Genomic DNA, 25,946 nt, shown 5'->3' on the forward strand with positions numbered 1-25,946 from the left:
GTTAAGCGCGTAGGTTTTCAGTGAGTGCCTGATTTGCACTAAGAACTCTTAGTTCCATTAGCGCGTGTCCTGTGCGGACGGAGGGAAGCAGATCGTTTGACTGGGTTGCTCGTGTGTGCTGAGGGCAACCGCATTCTGACTTCGGTAGTTAGCGTGCAGGGAACGAGCTATTAGAAGACACATTTGTTTGAAGGTTCCTTTGTGTTGCGTAAGTTACGCAAGTTTGGTTGTTTGTTTAAGGAACGCGTCCTGTGTGGATTAAAGAAACAAATGTGAGTAAGCGTGATAAAAACTTTGTGTATGACGCAAGCACGTGTTCGGAATAGGGACCACAAAGCTAGCGCGATTGTATTTACGTACCTGTGGAGTTGGCCAGACTGTTCAGTGGCAACAGTACATGAGATAAGTACGCCACTGTGATAGGATAAGAACAGGCTGTTCGCGAAGTTAGGCTGCTTAAGTTATGTTTGGGTATTGGTGTTTGAGAGCCTTCGGTTTAATTCTGCGTAAACCATTACTCTTGTGCAGCGCGACGGTCGGGTTTGGTCGAACTCAAGAGGAACGTGAACGCTCGCTTTGGCGGCAGGAAATTTTGGGGCAAAATTTGGGGATTCCCAGTTGAGTGACTTGCACTGAAATTTTGATAGGAAGCCTGGTGGGTTAACAGCTGATTCCGGGCGTTTGCACGCTGACTGGTATTGTGTTGCCGGGTCGACTCTTCTGTGCCAGTTGTTGTGAGATGGTTGAAGGCATTCCAAGTGCACAGGGGTTGCAGAGAGCAAAGCCATCGTCTTGCTCGCCAGCCATTCTCTTCCTGCCCAGCGGTTGCCAGCACTGGACAGTCGAGATTTTCCGGGCCATGGAGGCGCTGTTAAGAACGGCCAGCTGCAGTGCAAGTTTGCCAGCCATTTACGCCAGCGGTGGTAACCTCATCTTGGAACGCCGCCGCCAACCTCTAGCCTCGTCGCCGTTGCGAGTGAAGGAGTTCGACGAAACAGGCTTTGTGCGCAACATGACAACGCCGCCCTGTTCTGCTATGAATGGGGGAGTTGTCGCGGGCACGCCGACAGGGGCTCCTTCCCGCGTTCCGACCAAGACGCAAGACAATGTGCTACCCGGAACGGCTCAGAGTTCAACGAAGCCCCTCTAACGTCGGCTCCGGACCATTACACCTGTGTGTGTGTGCAACACGTGTATGTGAGCCCGCCTCCTCCAAAAGGGCGGGTCATCTACGGTGACGTCGAACGATGACTGGACGAACGTTTCCGTCCGCTTGGAATCAAGGGGGGACCAAGTGCTTATAAGCAGCGTTTGCCGGCTGCTAGAGGGTGCTCGTCGTCGTGAGCTGCGTGCTCGTCGTCGTACTCGAAATGTACTAGTGAGCTGTGTGCTCGTATGCTGTTTGCTGTGTGCGTCGTCTTGCGTGCTCCATTTGGGAGTCACGCTACACTGTCGATGTATGTCTTGTCTAAGATATAAATACATACTGTAAATGAACCCATATTCCTCGTTCTCGATGAGAAGCAGTCCTTCCCTTCATCAACGTCCTCAGCGTGGATAAGTTGGACGACGGCATGGGCCAGCTACCTTCGAATTCATGCCGGACTCCAATTTTGACAACGGATCACGAGCGATGGGATTGGGCCCCTAATACTGACACCGTGTACTTAGGGTTAGGCGCACGTTAAGGAACCTCAAGTGGTCTAACTTATTCCCGAATCCCCCACTATACGGGCGTGCCTCATAATGAGATCGTGGTTTTGGCATGTAAAACCCTATTATGTGTTATGTATCATACGTTAAGGATGTCCTTGGCAGTCGTACAACTCTTGAATACAAGTGTCGTCAGGAGTTGTGCGCGAGGTCTCTGTATATGTGGGTAGCCTTTATGGCGTCCGGTACCTGATAGTTTACTTTGCGGCTATGTTATAAAGGCGGAACGGCAACATCGTAGATAAGATGGAGAATATACAATCGCTCATATATTACTGCACAATAATTTTAAATAGCAGTCTTCCTCCGCGTACGTGGATAACCGTCACAGGAGATTACTTTGGAAACTAACTGCAACAACTGTATATGTCATATCCAAGGGTGTACTTGACTTGGTGACCAGTAAATGTGACGTAATATTGCGAGCAGCTTCGGCCATAGCATGCTAACAAACTACGACACAGACTGAAGGGACTAGCGCAAGAATGGACACGGGACACTAAAAAGGCGACAAGGACAAGCGCAAACTTCCAACTGGAAGTTGGAAGCTTGCGCTTCCCCTTGTCGCCTTTTTAGTCTCTCGTGTCCACTCTTGCGCTAGTCACTTCAGCACGGAATATCAACTAGCACGGTTTCACACCCTGCGATGACACAGACACAGTTTGCTCAATTCTGGTGTGACTTTTGCGTGAAGGTGCAAAACCAACATATCCATGTATACGTCTCAATACTTAAGCACATCTCGATTTGTAGCTGCGGCGGTAGCCCATGAGTAGGGATAGAAAAGTCGCTAGCGAAATAATTGGGGACACCTTATTGAAAGCGATAGGTCAAAATCAAAAGCCGTCCAAGAAAGCGTCTCGTAGACGCTGTGCGATGTTCGGATGTTAACAATGTGGGCTGACTGAAGAAAGGCTGCCACGGAGTGCTTCTGACGGTTAGCCCATAGAGAAAGAAATTTCAACAAGAGCGGACACTCCCATAGAGCCCAGCGGCCGAATTGACTGTAGCACACCAAGCGGATGTTGTCGACTCCTTCCGGTTTCGGTTTTGGGCGCGCGCGTTTTGAACACCAGTTGGTACACGCCGCGCCGGCTCCGCTGCTCGGCGCGGCATTCTTTTTTTTTTTTTTCGCTTCTGCTGAACCTCGCGTGGCCTTGGCGTGGAATCGTTTCATTATTAAGTAGAAATGATTGCGATTGACCGTTACAACACTGCGCCGAATCTGTCAGGTGCAATTTCATAAAGAAAACGAAAAACGTCTTCTGAAATGATGAAATGTTTATTTTGCTCTATATAAATGCTCGTTCCGGGCTTCTCCTGCATTCATCCAAAGTTGTGGCACCAGGTAAGCAGCAGTCGTTGCCGTACCATGCTCCACCGGATGTCATCAGCTGAAAGAAAGTAAATTACAAGCATGTATCATTTCGGTATATTGACCTAACAGGAGTATTGCGTGTAGAGGCGAAACGTGCGTAAGTGGTGAATGAGCGGAATTACAGATAAATTCACTTTTACGTACATTTCGCAGCAAAGACTCCTTCCAAACAATGCCATAAAATCTGAACATCCGATTTTCAAGCACCCCTCCTTTCCCAGGCATTATTTCCTGCACTTTAAGTGCACAAATACAAGGGTGACTGCGCGTTTCCAAAAGAACTTGGCCTCAGTCGACACGATGGTACGCCAAGTATACACACAGGCTCAGCCAGACCATGTAACACGCTCGCAGAATGCCTTCTAATGGCACTCAAGTCAGACTCGTGGGTGCAAAGCCTGTTTTCGGTCGCTCAGAATAGATAAATGTCAAGTTCTTGAGCTCCTCCGTGTTATCTTTCACGCGTCCTGCCGGCGCATGCAACACTCCCGTGTTATCACTCGGCAATCGCTCGTCGCGTTTTCTTGAAGTGTGAGTACCGAAATAAGGTATATGTTGTTGCAGGGCTATAAAATGCGTCACAAACTTGTCCCACTAAAATTCAGTACACGCAAAACTAACTCACTATGGCCGGCTTGCTTTTTTGCTAACAGCTTCACAACCCCAGTCGCGGCGAGCAAGCCTCAAGATATCCCAAAAAGTTACCAAATAAATTACAATACTTTTTCGGGTCAGAGAATGCGTCACGAACTTCTACCAGTAAGATTCAGTACAGGCGAAACTAACTGCGGCACAGCCGAGCTGCTTTTCGCTAACTGCGTGAATAAGCCGGGCGCGGCAACCGTGCTTCTAAACTACCCCAAATATAACGACGTTATTTACAATAATGTTGGGGGCCACAGAATGCGCGAACACTTGTCTGTCTTAGGCGCTACGACGTAGTACACGCATGCACACGCGCAAATGCGTCACACGGCCGAGCCGGTTTTCGCTTACTGCGTCAATAAGCCGGGCGCGGCAAGCGTGCCGAAAAACTACCGAAGTAAGTTACAGTAATGTTGGGGCTCATAGAAAGCGTCGCAAACATCTCCCAGGACGAGGCATTAACTCAAGTTAACTGCGCCAGGACGGCGGAGCTGTTTTTCGCTAACTGCGCCACTCGAACTAAGCCTAAATGTGCTTAACATGCGCCGCACACTGTCAAACACAATTTCTCACCTTGCCGTAGTCCAGTAGTGCAGTGGTGCCGTGTCGAAATGCAGACGATACGCAAGAGAAGCATAGAGAAGGCCGGGAGCCCAAAAAATGGGCTATATCCAAAACAGACGGGTCGCCGAGCACACGAGCTTCGCACGTACGACCGGCCTCGCTCACTCCTGCGGCTTGTCTGGCGCATGACGTATGCACGCACGTCTGGTGTGCCGCTAGCTTGTTGCTAGGCCACGCAACAAAAAGTTGCAAAGTATAAGTTCATTTACACGCAAAACTTTTTCACTTTTAGTAGGAAGGAATAAAAAAAATAAAACGTTGTCTGGAAGTTTATTTCACATTCTTTTTTTCTAATGCTCGCGTCAACTAACGGATGTTGTTGAAACTAGGCGTGACGTGTTTCCTGTTGCCAGTTTCTGAAGAGTGTCCCCTCTTGTTGAATTTCTTCCTCTATGGTTAGCCTAGCTTGTTTACTCCGTAGCATCAAAAAGAACAAAGGAAAAGAAAGAAAAAGAAAAAATAGAACCGTATCACAAGCCCAGAATCAATCATCGCTCGTCGCGACTAAACGCTCTTAGGATGATAAGTCATTTCCAGGCGACGAGCGGCTACGCTTTATCAAGAACACTGATAACGCCGGCGGGACAAGCATTGTGACGAAGTTCAATGCGCAGGGATAGCTTTTGGTTATTTTCTTTTTGTTGTTGTTGACGTCATCACGCAACACCGCGGGAAGTTTGAAAAGCTTAAGGTTAGTACGCCACGTGGTGGCACTCACGTGAACTAAACCCCCGTGTCCGGAAAAGCTGAATACGTGTAGAAAAGCGGGGCCCCAACTCGGCTCGTCGCGATCGTCCCAGCGAATCCTCCATGCTGCAGTTGCGCGCCGCTGCCGCGAGGGGCGCTCGTTGTACGTGACGTCATGCCAGTTGTGGAAAAGCGGCCCCCCCAACTCGGCTCGTCGCGATCGTCCCAGCGAATCCTTCACGCGCCACTGCCGTGGGGGAGGCGCTCGCTCTACGTGACGTCATGCCAGCTGTGGAAAAGCGGTCCCCCAACTCGGCTCGTCGCAGTCGTCCCAGCGAATCCTCCACAGTATGTCGGATGATGTGTATAAGGTGAAGCTGCAACGATGTGCTGCAGCTAAGAAGCGGCGGCGTGCGGAAGAAACGGATGAAGAGCGGGAACAACGTTTAGCTAAACGGCGTGCATATTATGCAGGAGGCGAATGCGTTCAACATCTCTTGATTTGGGTACATCTACAAGTATTATGCATGCTCTCAATGCTGACACGACTTTGGGGACACCTGATCGTTCGACAGCAAGCCATATGGATGCTTTAAATGGCGACGAGGCTGCATCTACACGTTCGATGAGCAGTATGGAACTCTACAACCTCAACAGAAGATTGCTTTCGCAATCCACTAGGCTTAGCCAAGCTAAGCCTATGCCAATTTTTTATGTTAAGCTGCAAGCCAGCCTTAGTAAGGCAGCTTAATACCTCTCTTAGTCGTTGGAGGTGAGTCGGGAAATCAGGTGAGAAGACGACATCTTCTAGGTAGCACAAACATGTGTGCCACTTGAGACCGCGCAAGATGCTGTCTATGGGCCCTATAACGTGAAACTATTCCAATATTTTTTTATTGCAATCTCCTGACGTCAAATTTGCGTTACCGCCGACACAAGCATCGGGCGGTCACCCGCAGGGTTGTCTGAACAACCCTGCGGTTGTTCAATCAAACAATCAAACGCTCTCCTCGTTCATAGGAAGTAACTTTTGTTTACTTGAAAAACGAATACCATTGCCTACGCCGAGCGGCTTGTCTTATATAATTGGCTGACAAGAGGCGAGGAGCACGCTCAAGTGGAAAGGGATTCGATGAGGCCGAGCCACCGCTCTGAAAATTGATAACCGGATGAAGAGCGCGGTGCCGTGTCTGCGACTGGTCCACTTTCCCTTATTTAGCTTGCGGTGGCTGGTCGAAAATCATGGCGGCATCCAATGGAAGCCTAAGAATGACGCTGAAAAGGATCCTCAGCAAAGAAGACTTGGCAGAACGAGGTCGTGAACGTGCTGAAATTGCTCGAAAATGTTACACGGCGACGCAAAAAGTTTTATTATACGCAAATGCTCTCCGGCAGCCATGCTCCCATGCTCTCCGGCAGCTCCGAGTGGCCAGTGCCTCAACGATCGGCGGCAGCCATCTTTTATTCCTTTCGGAACGAGGCAGCCTGCGTCTATTCAGAAGAAAATTCAGTTTTGTTCGGCATAGTAACGCATCTTTAACGCTTACGCTTCACTTTGACGTGGGGAGCTTTCGCGGTTTTTGACATCACGTGGCAGGCAGGTGAAGCGGGTGCAGCCCGAAAGCTTTCGACCAATAGCCGAAGGGTAATGAGGAAAATGTGTCGAATCGCAAATAACATTTTTTTTCTTTTATTCCGTCAAGTCCGGCATAATCAATGTGTACACGTCATATCAGATGGTGAGCTATCGCGGTGTTCGTGTCGTCGCGTGACAGACAGGTGGAGTAGGGGTGGTCCAAAAATGTTTTTGACCAATCGCGGAGGGCTGATTGCAGAATTGGAATAGAAAAGTTTGGAATAGTTTTACGTTACAGCGACCCATCATACGCTCGAAATTAGCGGGCGCATTACGTAGGCCGAATGGCATGGCAATAAATTCGTATAATCCGTCCGGCGTGACGAAGACGGTTTTCGAGCTGTCAGCCTCTGCCATGGGGACTTGCCAATATTCAGACCGCAAATCCAAAGAGGAAAAAACTCGGCACCTTGCAAACAGTCAAGAGCATCTTCTATGCGCGGTAGGGGATATACGTCTTTGCGCGTAATCTTGTTAAGGCGTCTGTAATCTGCGCAGAAGCGAATAGAACGATCTTTCTCTTTTACGAGAATGATTGGAGACGCCCACGGGCTATGGGACGGCTGAATCACGCCACGCCGAAGCATATCGCTCACTTGTTCGTCGACGACGCGGCGTTCAGAAGCTGAGACACGTTAAGGATGCTGCTAGAGTGGGGCGTGTTAACCGGTGTCGATGCTGCGCGATACTGTGGTGGTGCGGCCGATTTGATGGCAGTCGAAGGAGGTGGTAAATTCGCGTAGCAAGCTCATAAGTAGAGCGCGTTGTGTGGTTGTCAGATCACCGGAGATTGACGGATGGAAGCACTCCAACGGCAGTCGATTGACACTGTTGAGGGTAGCGAGGGACGTAGAATGTGCGTCGTCGGGAGCATCGAAGAGCATTGAAGAATCCACAGTTGACACGTAACCAAGGCACTCTCCGCGATGCAAATTATTCGACAGAAAAGACACATTGCACACACACATGATACCACGGCCAACAGTGAAAGCGATGACGACAAAGGGCAACGGAAGGTAACGGCAGCGGACGAAGAAGTCACACGGCGGGAATAGCACGGTTGCGTCATATGCTGATGCACAAGATACGGAGACGACGGCGGCTGACTGAGGAGCGATATCACTAACTTCGGTCACAAGCATTTTTGTAGACATCACAGGATCTCGGTCCATGGCTGCATCGGCAAGAAAGGACAACTCCACCTCGGCGTGCGCAGTCAATGATGGCATTGTTTGACTAAAGGAAATCCCAGCCTTGGATAACATCGTGGGAGCAGGACGGTAGCACAACGAATTCAATGACGTGAAGCGACTTCTCGATGACAACACGTGCAGTGCACGCTCCCAATGGTTCGACAGGCTCTGCTCTCGGACTACTCAGATACAGTCCGGAAAGTGACTTCGTTACTTTTTCTATTCCTCGGCAAAGTCCTGCGCGTAACACCGAAATTGCTGCGCCCGTATCTCCCAGTGCAAATGTTCGAATCCCGTCGACGTATACCTCAATGACATTTCAGGGGTTAGTCGAGGCCTTTGGAAAATCGAAGGGGACGCAGTTCTCGCCTCGGGAACTGCGACACTTAGTTTCCCTGAGGTAGAGGGCTTGGCCGGCGTCTCATCGCTGAGCTGGAACGGCGGCGTGGGGATAGGGAACGACAAGCATGGTTGAGGACAGGGGTTTCATACGGCGGCACAGGAGATTGTAGTTGTGGACGGGAGTAAGTGCTCATGGGACGGCGGTTATCATAAATATGCAGCATATGGCGTCGATAAAAGCGGGCAATGTGTCCAGGAATACCACAATGGTAACAAATTGGGCGGTTGTCCGCGGTGCGCCAAGGATTTCCCTGACGTGGTAGCTGTGGTGCAGGCCGTGAGAAGCGAATCGGGGGCGGTCGCGCAACAGCTTCGACAGGTGAAGCGAGGGGCGGCCTTGCAGCGACGTCAGCGTACGTCAGGGGCGCCGCGACGGTACGCGGTTGAGTAACCGCTGGCAGGCACTCGGCGACTTGATCCTTGATGACGTAACCCCGGTGTCAATGGAGAGTATGGTTGCGCGTTCGTAAAGGGCACCAGGGAAAGCTGCCGAGCAACTTCCTTTACCTGGTGCATTAGAGGCGACTCGTCAACATCAACCAAGACAGCGGCGAATTCTGAGGACGGATGTCGTGTGACTACTCGCTGCCTTCGAAGTTCTCTGACACAGCGCAATGACGACGATCTTGTCGGCTTCCGGCATCGTCGACTCTGTTGCGCAGACAAACGGCGTCTTCGGTGTAGCTAGTTGCTGGGCGCGTTCGTGCAGGCGTTGTTCGGTCTGAAGTTTGCGAACAGCAGGACGACTAAAGACTTCCGTGAAGTTGGTCTTGAACGCCGACCATATCGGGATGTCGGATTCGTGGTTACGATACCACAACTGTGCAACGTTGCTCAAGTACAAAATTACGTTGTTGAGCGTTGGCGTATCGTCCCAGTTGTAGTGCACGCTGACTCTGTCGTACGAGGCCAGCCAGTCATCGACGTCCTGATCCCGCTGACGCTGCACGCCAGGGCAGATGATAGTTGGTGCCGTGACTGCAGCTTGTGGAGCTGGATCGTCAGGCATGGTTCAAGAAGGCTGCGCGGGATCGCCCGGCATGGGCCGAGATGGTTGAAGGCTTTGGCTTCGAAGTTCCAGCGTTGATGGAGTCGTACCCAGCACTCTCCACCAAATGTCAAGGTGTTTATTGACAGGGTACGCAAGAAGAGAGAGATCGAACTCAGTATGGTAGTCAAAAGCCCACGAGCAGTCCGAACCGGTCCCCGTGGGTAAAGCGCTGGTAATGCGCCTGACTGACCGGCACTTCTTCATTACATTTCATATGCTGGAGATGCGCCGGGCAAACCGGCGCTTCTTCTTTGTTACAAAATAAATAAAGTCACCTCGGCAACGACACGCTAATACCACGTTGTCTCAGTCCTTCCTCTTAATGTTACCACTGAGCTCTCGGGCTTTCCGCCCCCACAAGCCCTGCACCATATCAGCACCTCAAGACCAAGGTGCTGGAGATATTCATGCCATCGGAACGCACTTGCCTTGAGCAGTTCCTTGCGGAGGAGGACTTTGGTGACCGGCACCCCTCCCAACTGCTGCGCCGGATGCGTCAGCTTCTCGGGGAGCGCGAGGTCCCCACCCATTCAGCGTTGTTTCGAGACATTTTCCTCCAACGCCTTTCCCATTCGCCTCCTCCTCGTGGCGATGTCACCCTCAACCACTTGGCGGAGCTCGCCAATCAGGTTCATGAGGCGACCTACCCGTCCATCACTGCTGTCTTACCGCCTACAGACCCGGCGATTTCGCGCCTTGAGGCCCGCCTTCTCTTCCGCACAGGAGAATGACAGAGAGCTTGCCGCTTTTCGGGAGAACCCCCGTTCCCTCCGACTACGGCTTGTGCCCCATCCATGCTCGCCCGAGCCCTTGTGGTGCGATGTCTCAGCAGGCCTCCCCGGCCCTTTTGTTCCGGCCCCACTACGTCGCACCATTTTCCACTCTCTACACGTCATCTGTCACCCAGGTATTCGGGCCACTCAGCGCCTTCTCACCCAGTGCTACGTCTGGCCCGGAATAAACGGTGATCTGCGCGCTTTCACGTGCACGTGTCTACCGTGCCAGACGACAAAGGTCTGCCGTCATACCAAGACTCCTCCCCATGCCTTCCTTCCACCCCGCCGTCGTTTCGACCACGTTCATCTCGACATCGTGGGCCCCCTTCCTGTGTCTCAAGGTTATCGTTGTATACTGACCATGGTCGACTGCTTCATACGCTGGACAGAGGTTGTTCCCATTCAAGACACCCCCGCTAAGACTGTTTCGCGCGCTTTCATTTCTGCGTGGGTATCTCGCTATGGTTGTTCTGGCACCATGACAACAGACCATGGACGCCAATTTAAGTTCTCCCTGTTAACTTGCATGAATCACATTTTTTAAATAATAATATCCTTTGTTTCATTAAAATAGTACAATTTCAAAAACCGGTCAGCCCAAGCCATAAAGGCTTGTCGGGCTATAATCGGCAGTCAGGGACAAGTACTAAAGAAAAGCAAGTTTAGCAAGCTTTATACTGAAAATAGAAACAAAGCGAAAGCAGACTACAACACAAGAGGAGGCTACAATACCAAAGCAAACTACCAAAAACAAACCCGAGCTACGAGCAAAAGCAAGCTACAAAAGATATAAAGTGAAACAAACAAGGATATACTCCAATCTAGACCAAACGAAACGAATCGAAACTATGGCACGAGCTGTAATGACAACTAAACAGGAGAATAATTGGTTTTGAGGTACAGTGTGAGTGCCCGTTTTGATTAGATCGAGTACAGTTCAGTGGGTAAAGAATTAAAAACGTTAGGAACATAATATTTTCTGCTATAACGACCAAAACGGGTATAACACCACGGGGTAGTGAACGTATTATGGTGTCTCAGTGGTCTGACAGGAACCAAAGGAAAAAGAAAATCACTGTTAAGAAAATGTTTCATCACCACAGTTTGAAAGAATAATGCGTGAAATGAGGGCAACTGAAGGAAGCAAAATAGATTTTAAAATTAGGGGGAATGGTCTCATTGCATGGAACATTTCGAAGAACAGATTTCAGGATAGAATTCAATTTTACGTGTCATGTAAATGAACAGTGATAAAATATGTTAATTCCGTATCTAAGATAGCAGTACACAAGTGCGTGAACAATGACTTTCTAGATAGAAAAGGGGAACAATTATCTAGAATTATACAGAAGGCAAGATATTGTACGAAGCTTTTTGCTAATACCTGTAAAATGAATGTTCCATGTAACATCAGAATCAAACATGATGCCTCAATATTTTACATTAGTTGAGAACTCTAATGGTATGCATTTGCAGTTTGTACAATCAGAGTCGTGAACAAAAAATGACGCAAGACGCTCAATTTTTTTATGGGTATTATGAAAGCAGACAAGCTTATTCTTTTGTCTATTAATTCGCATTCTTATTCGCATTAACATTCACGCATTCTCGGCGCCACACATTGCCGTACCACTAGGTATCATGTGGAACGCCTTCACCGACAACTGAAGGCCACCCTGGCTGCCTGCCTGAATTCGTCCACCTGGGTTGACGCCTTGCCATTTTTGCTCCTGGGTATACGGGACTTCCTACGGGCAAACCTACAGTGCTCAGCACCAGAGCTGGTGTATGGTAGTTCTCTGCATCTCCCCGGAGACTTCTTTACATCAACGCAGCTACCAGCCTAGCCATACGAATTCCTACAACGCCTCCTGGCCTGTGTTAAAGACCTCCATCCCGTCCTTCGTACCACAATACATTCTTCGTGCTCCCCCGACCTGGCCATTTCAACACAAATTTTCGTGCGCCCCGACGCTGTCCCACCACCGCTAACCCCGGCCTACAACGGACCATTCCGCGTCCTCCAACGCACCCCGAAAACCGCCACCCTCCTGCAGAACGGCCGGGAAGAGACAGTCAGCTTTGCCCGTTTTAAGCCGGCTTACGAGGAGACGGCGATGCAAAGCCACGCATCGCCGCCTGACCTCGTGCTAGCGTTTGATTCAGTCGAAACCTCAGCAGTCATGGAGGCATTGCGGAATCAGGGTGTAGGAGCCGTATGTAAAAATACTGAAAGATGTCTGTAGCGGCTACACAGCCACCGTTGTCCTCCATAAAGAAAGCGACAAAATTCCAATAAAGAAAGGCGTCAGGCAGGCAGATACGATCTCTCCGATGCTATTCACAGCGTGTTTACTGGAAGTATTCAGAGACCTGGATTGGGAAGAATTCGGGATAAGAGTTAATGGAGAATACCTTAGTTACTTGCGATTCGCTGATGATATTGCCTTCCTTAGTAACTCAGGGGACCAACTGCAATGCACGCTCACTGACCTGGAGAGGCAAAGCCGAAGGGTGGGTCTAAAAATTAATCTGCAGAAAACTAAAGTAATGTTTAACAGTCTCGGAAGAGAACAGCAGTTTACGATAGGCAGTGAGGCACTGGAAGTGGTGAGGGAATACATCTACTTAGGACAGGTAGTGACTGCGGATCCGGATCATGAGACTGAAATAATCAGAAGAATAAGAATGGGCTGGAGTGCGTTTGGCAGGCATTCTCAGATCATGAACAGCAGGTTGCCATTATCCCTCAAGACAAATGTGTATAACTGCTGTGTCTTACCAGTACTCACGTACGGGGCAGAAACCTGGAGGCTTACGAAAAGGGTTCTACTTAAATTGAGGACGACGCAACGAGCTATGGAAAGAAGAATGATAGGTGTAACGTTAAGGGATAAGAAAAGAGCAGATTGGGTGAGGGAACAAACGCGAGTTAATGATATCTTAGTTGAAATCAAGAAAAATAAATGGGCATGGGCAGGACACGTAATGAGGAGGGAAGATAACCGATGGTCATGAAGAGTTACAGAATGGATTCCAAGGGAAGGGAAGCGTAGCAGAGGGCGGCAGAAAGTTCGGTGGGCGGATGAGATTAAGAAGTTTGCAGGGACAACATGGCCACAATTAGTGCATTACCGGGGTAGTTGGAGAAGTATGGGAGAGGCCTTTGCCCTGCAGTGGGCGTAACCAGACTGATGATGATGATGACACGCTGAAATGCGAACGGCTGGCACGTGTGCAATGTCTGGTGTATATGTGCAGTGGGACGCAGACACGGTACAAAGAAAGGACGACACGTCTGTGTGCTGCTGCACATATAAGCCAAGAATGCTAACCTACCAACTCGCCCAATTCGCTGTGTTGCTTGTATAATTGTTCTGACTATGCGGCTCCAGAACAGTGTGTTCAAAACAGAGTAAATACTAGCGGGTACAATTCGCCCGCTGCTCCCTAGATTTTCTCTACTCTGTTTTTTTTAAGTATTTGGCGGTGTGCTGATTTTTCATCTAAGGTCGATTGATGTACTGGTGTTCATTGTGTTGTGGCAAGCGAAACCATCGTGCGATCCTGCTGACGAGGTAGCTGTAATAGCTTCAGCACTTACCCCCCCGCCATATGTTGCTGGTTCGATCAGCCTTAGTCGACGTAACGAATGTAAAACTATTTTTGTACGCCCAATAAGCGTTGTGTTATAGTTAATTAACCTTAGTAGTATGAGGAGATAAAGAAAAATGTAGTCATATTAGAGTGTGCAATGTGTGAATAATTACCTTGCCCGTTTGCCATCTTACGTGATTAGTGCAATAAAAATAACCAGTTGTTACTCCTAATGCCCTTGCCCTTCCAGTGGCTTTGAATTCTGCCTCCCAAGGCTCCAAGAACAAGCACTGATCCCCTGCTGCCATCAGCCATTGCTCATCCATTCCCTTGTACTAAATAATATTGATTTAGAAGCTCGTGCATCATGAACCTTTTTTCACTTGCAGATTTGCTGCTACGAAGCAGCTGTTACGCTTGCGGTATGAATCATAAAAGCAAGCATTGCATAAAATGCGCGCATGTGAACGTTTTAAATGCGTTTAAATCTACGGATCTGTACTGCATATTGGGGGCGAAGACTCACGGAGTCGCCATCTGTCGGAAGCGCCTCCCTTGCGTATGCTATAGTATGAAGAATCACCGCGGCGCGCTCCTCATCGGTTTCGCTTACGGCGCTCAATAAAAACTCCATGCGGGAGCCCTCTTGGACATTTATGTAAGTACTCTCACAACGAGGGAAGTTTTTGGCTGTCGATATCATAAACTTGGGCAAACTGAAAGCACAGAATCGTTTACAAACGCTATCTCTTTGCCGAATATGTACATTGAGCGCCACTGCGCGCGGTCGCCGCGGTGGAGTCTCCCGAACGGGCTTCTTGCGTGAAAGGTAGGAAAACGCTGCGAGTAAACTATGTGAAATATGTTCTTATAGCGGGCTGCCAGTATAATCAAATGGAGCATAACAGAAGAAAGCGTCATGCAGCGATCGCACGGGTTCGCAGCGACCGACTGCGTGTCTCCATGCATGTCCGCGCACAATGTTTTGCTTTCGCTGTGAGCGCGTTCTCGCACCATGGCGTGAGCTTTAGGCCACAGGATATCAGCATTTGACACTGACAATCATTGTTGCCTAGAGGCTATCAGACCTTTTCAAAAATAATTTTGTTATAGAGATTTCGACGCCTACGGAACTGTGATTTGCTGTCGTCACGATTCAATCTTTTTTTCTCTTCTAAGTTCTTGGACATTTCTATATTATTTGTCAAGTTGCGTCGCACTGTATGTTTATTGGTCTTCTCAGCATGCAATTTCCCTCTGCTTCTTTTTCGTAATCCAGTGCGTTAATTCATAACACAAACATGCCCATATGCCATGACTTTTTTTAATGTGCGTCTTACCGCTCCCTTTCCGTTCCAGTGAACTTGCAGGTGTCTAGCATCAACAATTTCATAGACCAAAACCGTCAGGACATTAACTGGGCAGCGAGCGCGGGCGAGCGTCTCAGTGCGCGTTTTCTGTTACTCACCGAACGTCGCAGTCCCGGCGCCGTAGCAGCAATCTTCCACGCGTCTTTGCTTGCTGCATACCGGAGGCAATGGCTCTCTGCCGTTCTAAGATTCGCTAGCCAAGCTTCACGCAGCTCCTTGCCCTGCGGCTACGTGTCAATAAGGCTGACACCAGGCTCCGTTGCGTACGTCCGGCACTGCGGCACCGAGCAGTAGCCCACCATGCTGCACGCCCCCAAAGGCAGCCACTACCTATTAGAGTAATTTCATATGTTGTCAAGCGGTGAGGCCTCACCACTTAATCAGAACCGCAGCGCAGGTGGGACTTGAAACTTTCGTTTTCAGCTCGCTTCGGCGCTTCTGAAGCAGCGGACGCTGTGTCCACCTGATCGCTGATGCTACGGCACGCCGACGGTGACGCCAGCTTTTCCAGTGGTGGAGCTCGCCCCCAATATCGAAAACGTGCAGCAGCTTAACGGGTACTGACACAACTGCGGGCCCGATAGTTCACTTGGCGACGTTCATTATACGTCTGGTTTCGGCAGCCAAAATGTGCTCACATAATTGTCCACCACACGAGCGTAAGTTTTCTTTAAACACCCTTTAATACATTGCTTGACTTCCGGTCTCCGCGATAAAACTTCATATGCATGCTGAAAAACATTGCGTCGCTTTTTCTTGCAAAGGTTATGCGCGTTTGCACGCGAACTTTTCAGCTGTTTGAGCCATAGGCGTAGTCAGGATATTATTTCGAGGGATCGAGGGCGGCCGTACTCCTATATTTGCGTTCATGCGTGTGTTTGTATATGTGCGTGTATATATGTACGTACTAACTAAAAATTTAGGGACGTTGGGACCCCTCCGGCTACGCCATTTATTCGAGCGTAGCCTGCATTGAAAAGTGTCATCTTGCTCAGCGTTGCGAACAATTGCCGCATATAGCTCGCGACCAGCAGACAAAAAAGCCCGTCATTTTAGACCGTATGATGGTGCTGACTGTCACTGTGTGTGCTTCCAAAGGGATCTGGCATATTGGACGCAGCTGTTTTCATTCAGGCGCGTCAGCAGAAGATGACTATGAAGGACAATGAGATCGTGCAGAGGCAGGCGCACATTGGCAGGTACGACGAAGGGTAGCATTTGACAGACTAGGTTTATTAAACTCGATATTGATTGAAAATTACACTGTACACTTGTCTAACATCCAACCTTCAAAACATTGTCGTATTTAAAGATAAAAAAAAAAAAAAAAAACGTTCACGGGGCGGGGAAATTTCAGGACAAATAAATTGGCTGGAGAAGGAGTTGAGCTGAAACGCGATGGTGCAAAATAAGGTGGGAATGTCGCCAAGTGTTTTGACAGCTAGTGTCCGTGATCCTTCAGTGTGATATGTTCATGTGTGCCTGTGGGCGCGAATGTGTAAAACTATAGACGGCTGATAATACTACTATCCTTACTTCGTATACCATCGATCGAACGCAATCGATGCTACGTTTCTCGGGCGAAACTGCGACATTATTTGTAACTCTTATCACGCTCACGCATCAGTTCACCCTCTTCTTCCGTGTGCGAACCTCGAAACTCTAGAGGCGGTATCGAGATAGCTTCAAAATGTTATTTATGCGTAATGAATCGCGACCACCTAAAATAGACAAATACTATTACGCGAAACCATGTAACCGGCGCCCCACGCGTCCATTCATTGAGGATAAACGAGTATTCATGCGGAGCTAACTTATTAAAACAATCTTTTTTCCCCCGCCTATTCATGAACATGGGACACCCTGCCTGAAGCTGTGCACTTGAAAGCCCAACCACATTCTTCGTGCACGCACTCGCAAAGACCCGATGACCTAAGTTTTTTCCCAGTGTATCTGCGATAAATATACGACGTCTCGTGAACACTGTTGCAGGATAATGAAAGTGGCAGGGTAAGTCCGGTCATGAATGGTAATTCTTGCCGTGCAGATTCCAGTCCGCGTGATGAGGTGTCCTACAGCGGGCCGAATTTGCGGGCCTTCCCATGCAGTCTTAACTTTCTTCAAGAAGCACGTCGGGGTCGGTGGTTTTTTGTATCGCGTTACAGTTAGGCCTTGGCGTGGGATCACTGCTCCGTCGCGTTGACCTGTGGCTGGTACGTGGCGTCGTCAGGTGCATTCTTAGCTTCCAGTCTTCGTCGGGACGGCGGCGTGTCGTTGTTATCTCGTCGAGATAGTCTCTTCGTAGTATTCGTAGGCGGCGGAGGATCTTCCTCAGTTTGACGAACAGCAACCGCACCTCCATCGGTTGCTGCTTTTAGTTTTCCGGATATGGGCTCACGGTACGGCTCCGGGCTGGGCCAGTGTATGGACGGCGCTGCGGCGACAGGTAGCGGCCTGGTCGTCGAGGGCTCCACTGAGTAGCGGCGAGGTAGCCGGCGATGTCACGAGGGCGTCCACCTTCCCTCGGGCGCAGTGCGTTGACGGCGAAGCCTCGCAATCCCAGGTCGCGGTATGGGCATCGGTGGTACACGTGGCCGGCTTCGCCGCACTGGTAGCACCTGGCGTCAGTGGTCGGGGGCGCGCCAAATGTCCGTCTTCCTCGCGTAGGTGCGCTAGGCGACGGGTGGTCGTGCTGGCGGCGGTGGCGGCGGACGACGGAATTGCGGCGTTACAGGGCCCTGGCGCGGTCGCGGAGGGGTACCTTGACGGCGTGCGACGGCCGCGTAGGTCATCGCTTCTGGCTGGGGCTGCGGTAATTGAGGTTGCACCTCAGGAACTACAAGCGATCGCTGAACCTCATCTTTCACGATGTGAGCGATCGAGGCTACTTGAGGCTGCGACGAAGGCAAGACCTTAAGCAGTTCTTCGCGCACAATGGCCCTGATGGTCTCTTGGAGATCATCGGAGCCCATTACTTGGATGGCGCACTGACGCGTGAGCACTTGGCGGTTATATTGCCTAGTGCGCATTTGTAAAGTTTTCTTAATCGTTGTTGCCTCTGTCAGGAACTCAGTTACGGTCTTCGTTGGGTTTCGCATTAGTCCGGCGAAAAGTTCTTGCTTTACGTCTCGCATCAAGAAAAGCACTTTTTCTCTTCGGACATTTCCGCGTAGGCGTGCGGGAAAAGACGGGTCATCTCATCTCTGAAAACGGAAATGGTCTCATTGGGTTCTTGGCCTCGGGTTTCCAGCAGAACTTCGGCCCTTTCCTGTTGGACAACGCTCGTGAACGTCCTCAGGAAGTTACTGCGGAACAGGTCCCATGTTGCAAAGGTGGACTTCCGGTTCTCGACCCAGGTCCTCGCGGCATCTTCAAATGAGAAGTACACATGTCGTAGCTTATCCTCAGAGGTCGAGTTGTTGAAGGTCGAGATCCTTTCGAAGGTTTCGAGCCAGGTTTCCGGATCCTCCGACGTAGCTCCATGGAAGGTAGAGGGCTCTCTGGGTTGTTGAAGTACGATGGATGGCACGGGGCTGCCATTGTGGTTGACTTGGCCACAATCTTCTTGGTTTTCTCAGGTAGAACTCCGTGCTCCGGGGCAGCTGTTGTAGACGGCGACTTGCTCGATGGTCCGGGACTACGTTGGTGCTCTCTTTGCGGTCCGGGCTTGGATCACGGCTTGTTGGGGGCGGCCGGTACATGGACAAAAATCACCTCCACCAGATGTCACATGGTAGTGACTTAAAGAACACAGTAGCGATACTGTGAAAGACAAAACAAATTTTTATTGGGCATTCCTGTGCCCACAAAACAGGCTACACTTAAAGCACAACAGTGGCGAACGCAGTCGGTGATCGTCGAAAATCTGATCAGTGGGTCAAGAGCGTCGGCTTTTATACATCAGTCGTGGAATGTTCGAGACTAATCGTTGGGACCCGCGTGCCTTCCACAAAGTTCTAGATTATTCGCGTCGCGCACACATGCGATCAGGTTACACCAGGTTCGGTCACAGACAGTAGATGGAAGCATCGATAACATTCCAGAAACTTCCGATACACGCAGGCGCGTCCTACGCTGTGCGATAACATTTGTTAGGCGGTGAAACGTGTCGCCCGATATAGACAAATAAGTACACTTGTAAACACATATATATATATATATATATATATATATATATATATATATATATATATATATATATATATATATATGTAAACACAGACATGCATGTGTACGCCACCTGAAATAATCTTTGTTTTGTCGTTGTCTTGCTACTTGCCCTGCTGCTTTCTACCATGCCCTTGTTTCTGTTTGGGCTTTTGAATTTTCTGTTCTTTCTACTTGCGAAATGCTATCTTCTTTATTGTCGCATGCTATTCTTTTTTCCTACACATTTCGGTCTACTTCTGTACCTTTCTACTACCCAGTATACACATCTCTGTACTACCCACTGCCGGCTAGGGCCTCGTAATCAGGATGCCAGTGCGAAATGAAATAAATAAACAAATACATTGCCCTCGTTTATCCATACAACGGTGTATTTGTATTCTGTCACAAAAATTATTCCTAGCTCTGTATTGACACTTTCTGTTCATTGTTTTTATTCACCACCGTCAAACCTGATTTGTTGAAGTATTACTGGGTTTTACGTGCCAAAATCATGATTTGATTATGAGGCGCGCCGTCGTGGGACTCCAGATTAATTTTGACTAGACAAGTGAGTCGGGTCTGAAATTTGGGACGCGGATTTCATCACATTATATACAATGCACTCTATGGTCTCCTTATTCGAGGGTTGGTACCGATTCTCGCGCAATGAGGATGCGAAAAAATTCTCTGACATGCCGGCTGTCACTTTCTTCGAACTGCCAGCATTCCTTAATGGTGGCCTTGACATTCAGACAGCTCTCGAATTCAAGTAAGTAGAAGGACTTGTGCGCGAGGCTTTTCAGTATATGGCGTTCTCTTTGGTAGATATCGAACGCCTCTTTGGCTTTCTATATCTGCTACTCAACATTGCGGCTATATTATGAAGCTGGTATAGAAGAACTTCTTGTTGAACTAGTTCGCGCGTTGCTTTGAAGAACCAAGTTGCGCATTAAAAGAAAGACAACAAGAGGAAAACGCGATGGAAAGAGTGTTCTTTCCGTCTCCGCCGCCTTTTCAGGGCGTCTTTCATGGAAAGCGCCACTTGGTTCTTCAAAAAAATTATGAAGGTGTACTGACAACATGGTAGACACTACGGAAAACAGACAAATTGCAGATGTATTACTGCACAGTAATCTTAAATAGCGGTTTACTTTCACTCACGTGGATAACCGTGACAGAAAAGTACTTTGACAGCTAAATGCAAGTACTGCACATGTCATCCCTAATCATGTACCTGGCCCGGTGGCCGATAAATGTGACGTAATACTGTGAGCAGCTTAGGCCATAGCATGCTAACGGACGGCAACACAGGAGAGGTTGCACAATTTTTGTGTCGTTCCTTTTGCCTCAAGATGCAAAACGAACTTGTTTATGCGTCCATCTTACTAGTTAAGCACATCTTTTCTCGATTTGCAGCTGCCGTGGTAACCCATAAAGGCTGACAGAAAAGTTGTTAGGGAAATAAATGTGGGCCCCTTAACGGAACCCACAGGTGAAAATGAAAAGCCGTCGACGACGGCGTCTCTCGTAGACGCTGTGCGACGTTCGGAGGCTAAGAATGTGTTCGGAATGAAGTTACCGCTGAGTGCCTCCGAAGATTATCCGAGCCCGTTGTTCCGTAGCATAAAAAAAAAAGTCGTAGTTTCGCCCGCAAGGCGGAGCATCAATTGCGATAGCAACTTTGTGCACAGCTATATGAACTAAGGATTTCTCAAGCTGACAGGCTGCCGTGGCAACCTCCTCACATTTTTTGGCATCTTTTGGGCCCACCAAAGTGCTGCCGCGGCAGTGCTCGCACATCGCCTGCCACACGGGACCCGTCTGCAGTTATAGCAGTGCCATTCTTTAACGCCGACAGCCGCGGCAAGGTCAATCCAAATAGGTAGCGAAGCTTCGGGCGAAAAGCGGTTCAGTACAGATTGTCACCGACATCAGCAAGGGGGGTATGGGAGCGGCGATTGAAGCGTGACCATGTTTGGAGGGAACAAGCATTGGGAAAGAAAAAAAGCGTTTTTTTAATTCAAGTGGGACACAGTTAGATTCATGCAACGAAAATAAAATTCCTGGTCAATTTTATATATTCGCGACGAGTTAGGAAATTCAAGTTTATTCCATTTTATTATTATTAATAAATTCATTTATTTTCAGCGCCCATCGTTAGAGGGGGCGTTGACGCCATTATCACTCGCAATGCAATGCACGTCTTGAAATGGGCAGAAAGGCGCACTCGTAAAGTTCACCTGTTGAAATACGCCCCCCTCACAGTTAGTGCTTTCTTGCTTGTCGAAGTTTGTCTGAATTTGGTGGCGCGGGTAGCTTCATCGCTTCTTAATCTGTTCAGTCAAAAGTAGTGAGTTACGACCGCCAGATAATTGTGTGGTTGTTCTCGAGCGACTGCGCCGGCCGACGGGCTTGGCGTCCGACGACAGGATGAGCACTCTGCACCGAAAGCTTTCGTCGGCCTCCAAAGAAAGTATGTTCTTTGTAGGGATGCTATTTCGACAACCGTACGGCTGGCTTTTCCTGCATCGCTTTCCGCGCTGAAAGCTCGAAACGCCCATCAAGTCGAATGGCGGAGCATTTGAATATATAGCTCCAACAGCAGGCCAGCAAAACAAATTTCGCGCGTTCGAAAACAAAATGAGGTCACTTCTGCTTTTAACGGACATGGCGTCACATAATTTTTTTCTTCACCTGGAAGTGTTCCCACCACATACAGATGCCGCTAAGCCCCATGAACCGCCGATGGACCGCCATGTTCTGAACGTATGGGCTCCTATGGAAGCTTCGCTACCAGGTATATTTACTTTGGCCGCGGTTTCTTACACGCGATCGGAGTGCCCGGGAAGCAGTTAAACGAGGGAGCACAATCAGCAGCGGGATGGGGGAAGGTGGTTGGCCCATAGTGGGCAAGGGTAGTGGCCTCCCCACCTATATAGTTTTTTCACATCAGCTCTGCCATCCCCCTATTTTTTTTTTTTTCATGCAACCCGGTTTTAACAATTATCAGTTATAACAATTGCATACCGGTCAAGCCTCCCGATTCGCCCGGGAGACTACCGATTTTTGACTGAACTGTCCGATTGTACGGTCACCGGGGATTGGCGATTTTTGACTGAACTTTCCGATTGTACGATCACTGTCTTATATCTCCCGAAAAGTGGCCTCTGTTCGCGCAATAATGGTTTTTGTGAAACCGGCATCGCGGAATCTACAGCCACATCGTAATCGTCAGCATCACTAACAACGGCTGCACTAGTACCATCGGTATCATCGACTAAGCAGCTGACTACGGTGCCTAGTAAGCCGACCAAAGCCAGAAGCTATGTAACTCTTGCATTTTATGTATGGATTCCTCGATGGTGCATTGTTGCTGCTGACTGTGTGTATGATTAGTGTTGGCTAGGCCGTGTATATGCGGTGCACCGTGTAAAGTTATAATCCTCGTGTGCTTGATGCCATGGCGCTATCAAAGCCCAAGAAAAGGCATTTGCAGAAGTTGTTGCGATCTTATACTTCTGAATTTCCGTGATTTTTAACATCAAGAAAAGAACATTTTGCATTTTGTACAACGTGTGGATGCGACGTCAGCGTGTCTCACGGGGGCAAAGGCGACTTGAAACTGCACATTTACACGGCGAAGCATCAAAGCTATGTTCGCACCGCTGAGCAGCAAGACAACATAGTGAACTTTCTCCGAAACAACTGTGACGACAGTGGCATATGTGTGGGATGCCTGTTTACGGGATTCCTCGTCGAACACAACCTACTCCTTAGTTTCCGCGACTACGTTGGGCCTCTTCTACAGAAAATGTTTCCGAAATGCGACGAGGCGAAGCGTTATGGATGTGGAAGCAACTCTGAAACGCAACTCTGAAGAATGCGGAGGGGGCCAACCTGAAATTTATTTCACACGCATCGCTCTCGAGTCTTCGTTTCTTGCTCTCGAAGCTGAGTTTGCCATACTACAGGCGTACAGTTTTCCAGAGGGCATTCTGAATGAAGAAAGGTGGGATTTGCAGTGGTCTATGGTTGGAAAAATCTAAAACACTGATGGAAAACATGTTTCACCGAGTTGCTAAGGTGATGCTGGATTTACTCGTGATACCGCATAGCTACGCAGAGTGTGAGAGTATGTTTAGCACGGCGCGAGAAACTAGGACTGAATTCCGCTCATTGATGTGCAACACAACCCTCCAACACCTGCTGCTAGTGAAGGGCCTTCAGTCTGGACCATGTTTTCAGCAAATCCACTCCGAAAAATTTTGGAAGTCAGTAAAGTCTGCTACTGCAAGGTCCCTGCAAAAGGAGAACACTGCCTGAAAGTTCGAACGAACCCCCCCCCCCCCCCCAGGTCCCACCAGAAGTTGAAACAGTAAATGCATCTCCCCGCCCCCCCCCCCCCCCCCTCCAATTGGCGCGAATAAAAAGTCTCCCGATTTTTGAGCTCGCCAGGTTGGCAGGTATGCAATGGAACTTTTGTGGCATTTGAATATTGTTATAAGTGTGTTCGACTGTACAAATTTCTCTCATGTGGATAAAAAACAGTGGTTTCCTCCCAATTCACAAAATTGCAATAAATAAAATAAGTTGCGCTTTCGCGTGAAAGGTGAAGCATCGATCGCGATAGCAAATTAGTAGACAGCTATACGAAAAGTAAGCATAGTAGATTTATCGATTGTATAAACTTTAAAATATTCACTTACTAACTAAGTTAAAAAGCATGGTGTCGCTCACACAAGCATGAACACGTCTCACTCAACGACCGCGGACTCTTCAAACGCTAGAGCAAGGGCGTGCGGTAGCAGGAGTGAGGGAATTTGTACAGCCTCTCGTTTCGACACGGACTCCTGCGCAGATCGTTTCGAGACAGGGGCTGCGCAGTCGCGCCGTACGCAGGAGCTGCCGGTGTAGAGCGGCTCGCCTGTTTGCGCCCGTCCCACACGCAAGTTTTGGGAACTCCGAACGGCCGTGGTGCGGCCCGATTTCCGTCCGCACACGTGATCGCTTTCCTTTTAATTGTGGCATCGGGATGAACTCGGCATGTCTTTGCAGTCGGCAATTCCGTGCTGACAGAGCAAACGCAGAGACCCGGAAGACGGTGTGCACTAACTTAAGTCAAATGAAGCATTGTCGAATACACGTAATACAGCATACGGAGAAAACTACGGCAGCTAGGTTCCAAGTGCGTACGAGGCGGCCATCTTGAAGTGCCAATGGTGATATGGTAGCGCAGATTTAGGGCCGTACGTGATTCTAATGCGCACAAAATTTTCGCACCCACCTTATCTGAAAAAGAAAAGTGCAGCTTAGATTGGAGTAAATACTGTATATTCGATGTAAAGGCCTGCACAGCGCTACTTAGCACCTCGTGCTCGTTGAGCACTCAGTGCCACCCAAACGAGCACCTCACAGTCGCAAACTTTGTCTCTGAGAGTGCTTCTGCTGTCTCTGATAGCGCTCTGTCCGCGTCTTGCCTCTGTCTCTCGTCCCTTTTCGTGCGCTAAAAAACTCGTTTATGGAATACCAACACGCCCTAACATACGCTCTTTCATGCTTCTGCTGCCTTACTGCATGGGCTTCTTGAAGTCGGCCCAATGCACTGGGTAAACCGGGACGGCCTCGGTTAGTGAACAGGACCGCCTCTGTCAGTTGAACAGGAACGATCAAAACCATAACGCGATGCGGACAGACGAAATGGCAATAAAAGCGGCGCTTATTTTGGGATCAAATTGCGAAAACCTCGCTGATTAACCACTGCCGAAGGCACACAGATCGTGTTGGGTACGCGTCAGCAAATTAAATGCCACTTTAGAAGCCATCAATATAAACGGTACGTGGAATCTTGGGTATTTGGGGCAAGCTTTCTATTGTATTTCCAAGTTGCAGTGTTGCCTCAATGGGGTGGCCAGAAAGTAGGGCCTAAGCAGTAAGGCCAACGGCTTGGGGCACGGAGTGCCGCAGAAAAATGTGCGCTTCCTTGTGCGGGGACCAAAGGGATCGGCTTTATTTCAAAAGATGGGAAAGTGAACACGGAGCAGTACTCTTACAAAATTTGGCGCGGTGTGGCCCTAGCGGTCAAAACAATCCGAAACTGAAACTGAAGATATAGCACTTTCTGCAACAGCTTGCGGCTCGTTACCACGTCGACCAGTAGCGGCCTTACTCCTTAGGCCATTATTCCTAATCAGCGTGGCTTTTTCAGTACCCTTACAAGGTTGGGCACTGTGGCGCAAGTGGTCAAAACAATCCAGAGCTAAAACTGAGGTTATAGCACTTTCTGCAACGGCTTGCTTCTCGTTACCACATCGGCCAGCGGCGGCCTTACGCCTGAGAACATTTGACCTAATAACGGAGCTCTGTAAGTACTCTTACAAGGATGGGCGCAGTATGATACGCGTTCATTAAACGCAAGATACTGAACTACTTCAGTGAAAGCTCACCGTTTTTAAAGCTGTAAACCGGAAAAATGACGAGAACAAAAGCCAAATCCAACACAATTCATTGAATCAACGCAATAAACATCAATTGGGAACCACTTTTTAAGAACCAGAGTTATAAGAGACGCGCTTTTTTGTTTGGTATAGCCACCTTTTCCTTCCTTTCTAACCGATGGTTAAAATCTCAGGAGAAAATGCGCATTCTTGTCACAACGACAAAGTTCAATATTTGGCATGTGAATATCTGGCCTTACCAGCTTGTGCACCACAATTGTAGTACAAACA

General features: G+C 49.0%; 1 protein-coding gene and 1 long non-coding RNA gene across 2 annotated transcripts in view; both read right to left on the bottom strand.

Annotated features, from left to right (window-relative positions):
• The window catches only part of LOC129380402 (synaptic vesicular amine transporter-like), a 1,298,997-nt gene that overhangs the window by 1,252,419 nt on the left and 20,632 nt on the right, over positions 1 to 25,946 (bottom strand). The gene's annotated exons all lie outside the window — the stretch shown is intronic.
• Positions 2,977 to 4,990, bottom strand: LOC129380365 (uncharacterized). Its single transcript, XR_008608358.2, has 2 exons — positions 4,310 to 4,990; positions 2,977 to 3,107 (listed from the first exon to the last, which is right to left on the bottom strand). It is a non-coding gene; the product is annotated as an uncharacterized lncRNA (long non-coding RNA).

Source organism: Dermacentor andersoni, chromosome 1 (assembly GCF_023375885.2).
Source record: "Dermacentor andersoni chromosome 1, qqDerAnde1_hic_scaffold, whole genome shotgun sequence".
In the NCBI taxonomy this organism is placed as follows: Eukaryota; Metazoa; Arthropoda; class Arachnida; order Ixodida; family Ixodidae; genus Dermacentor; species Dermacentor andersoni.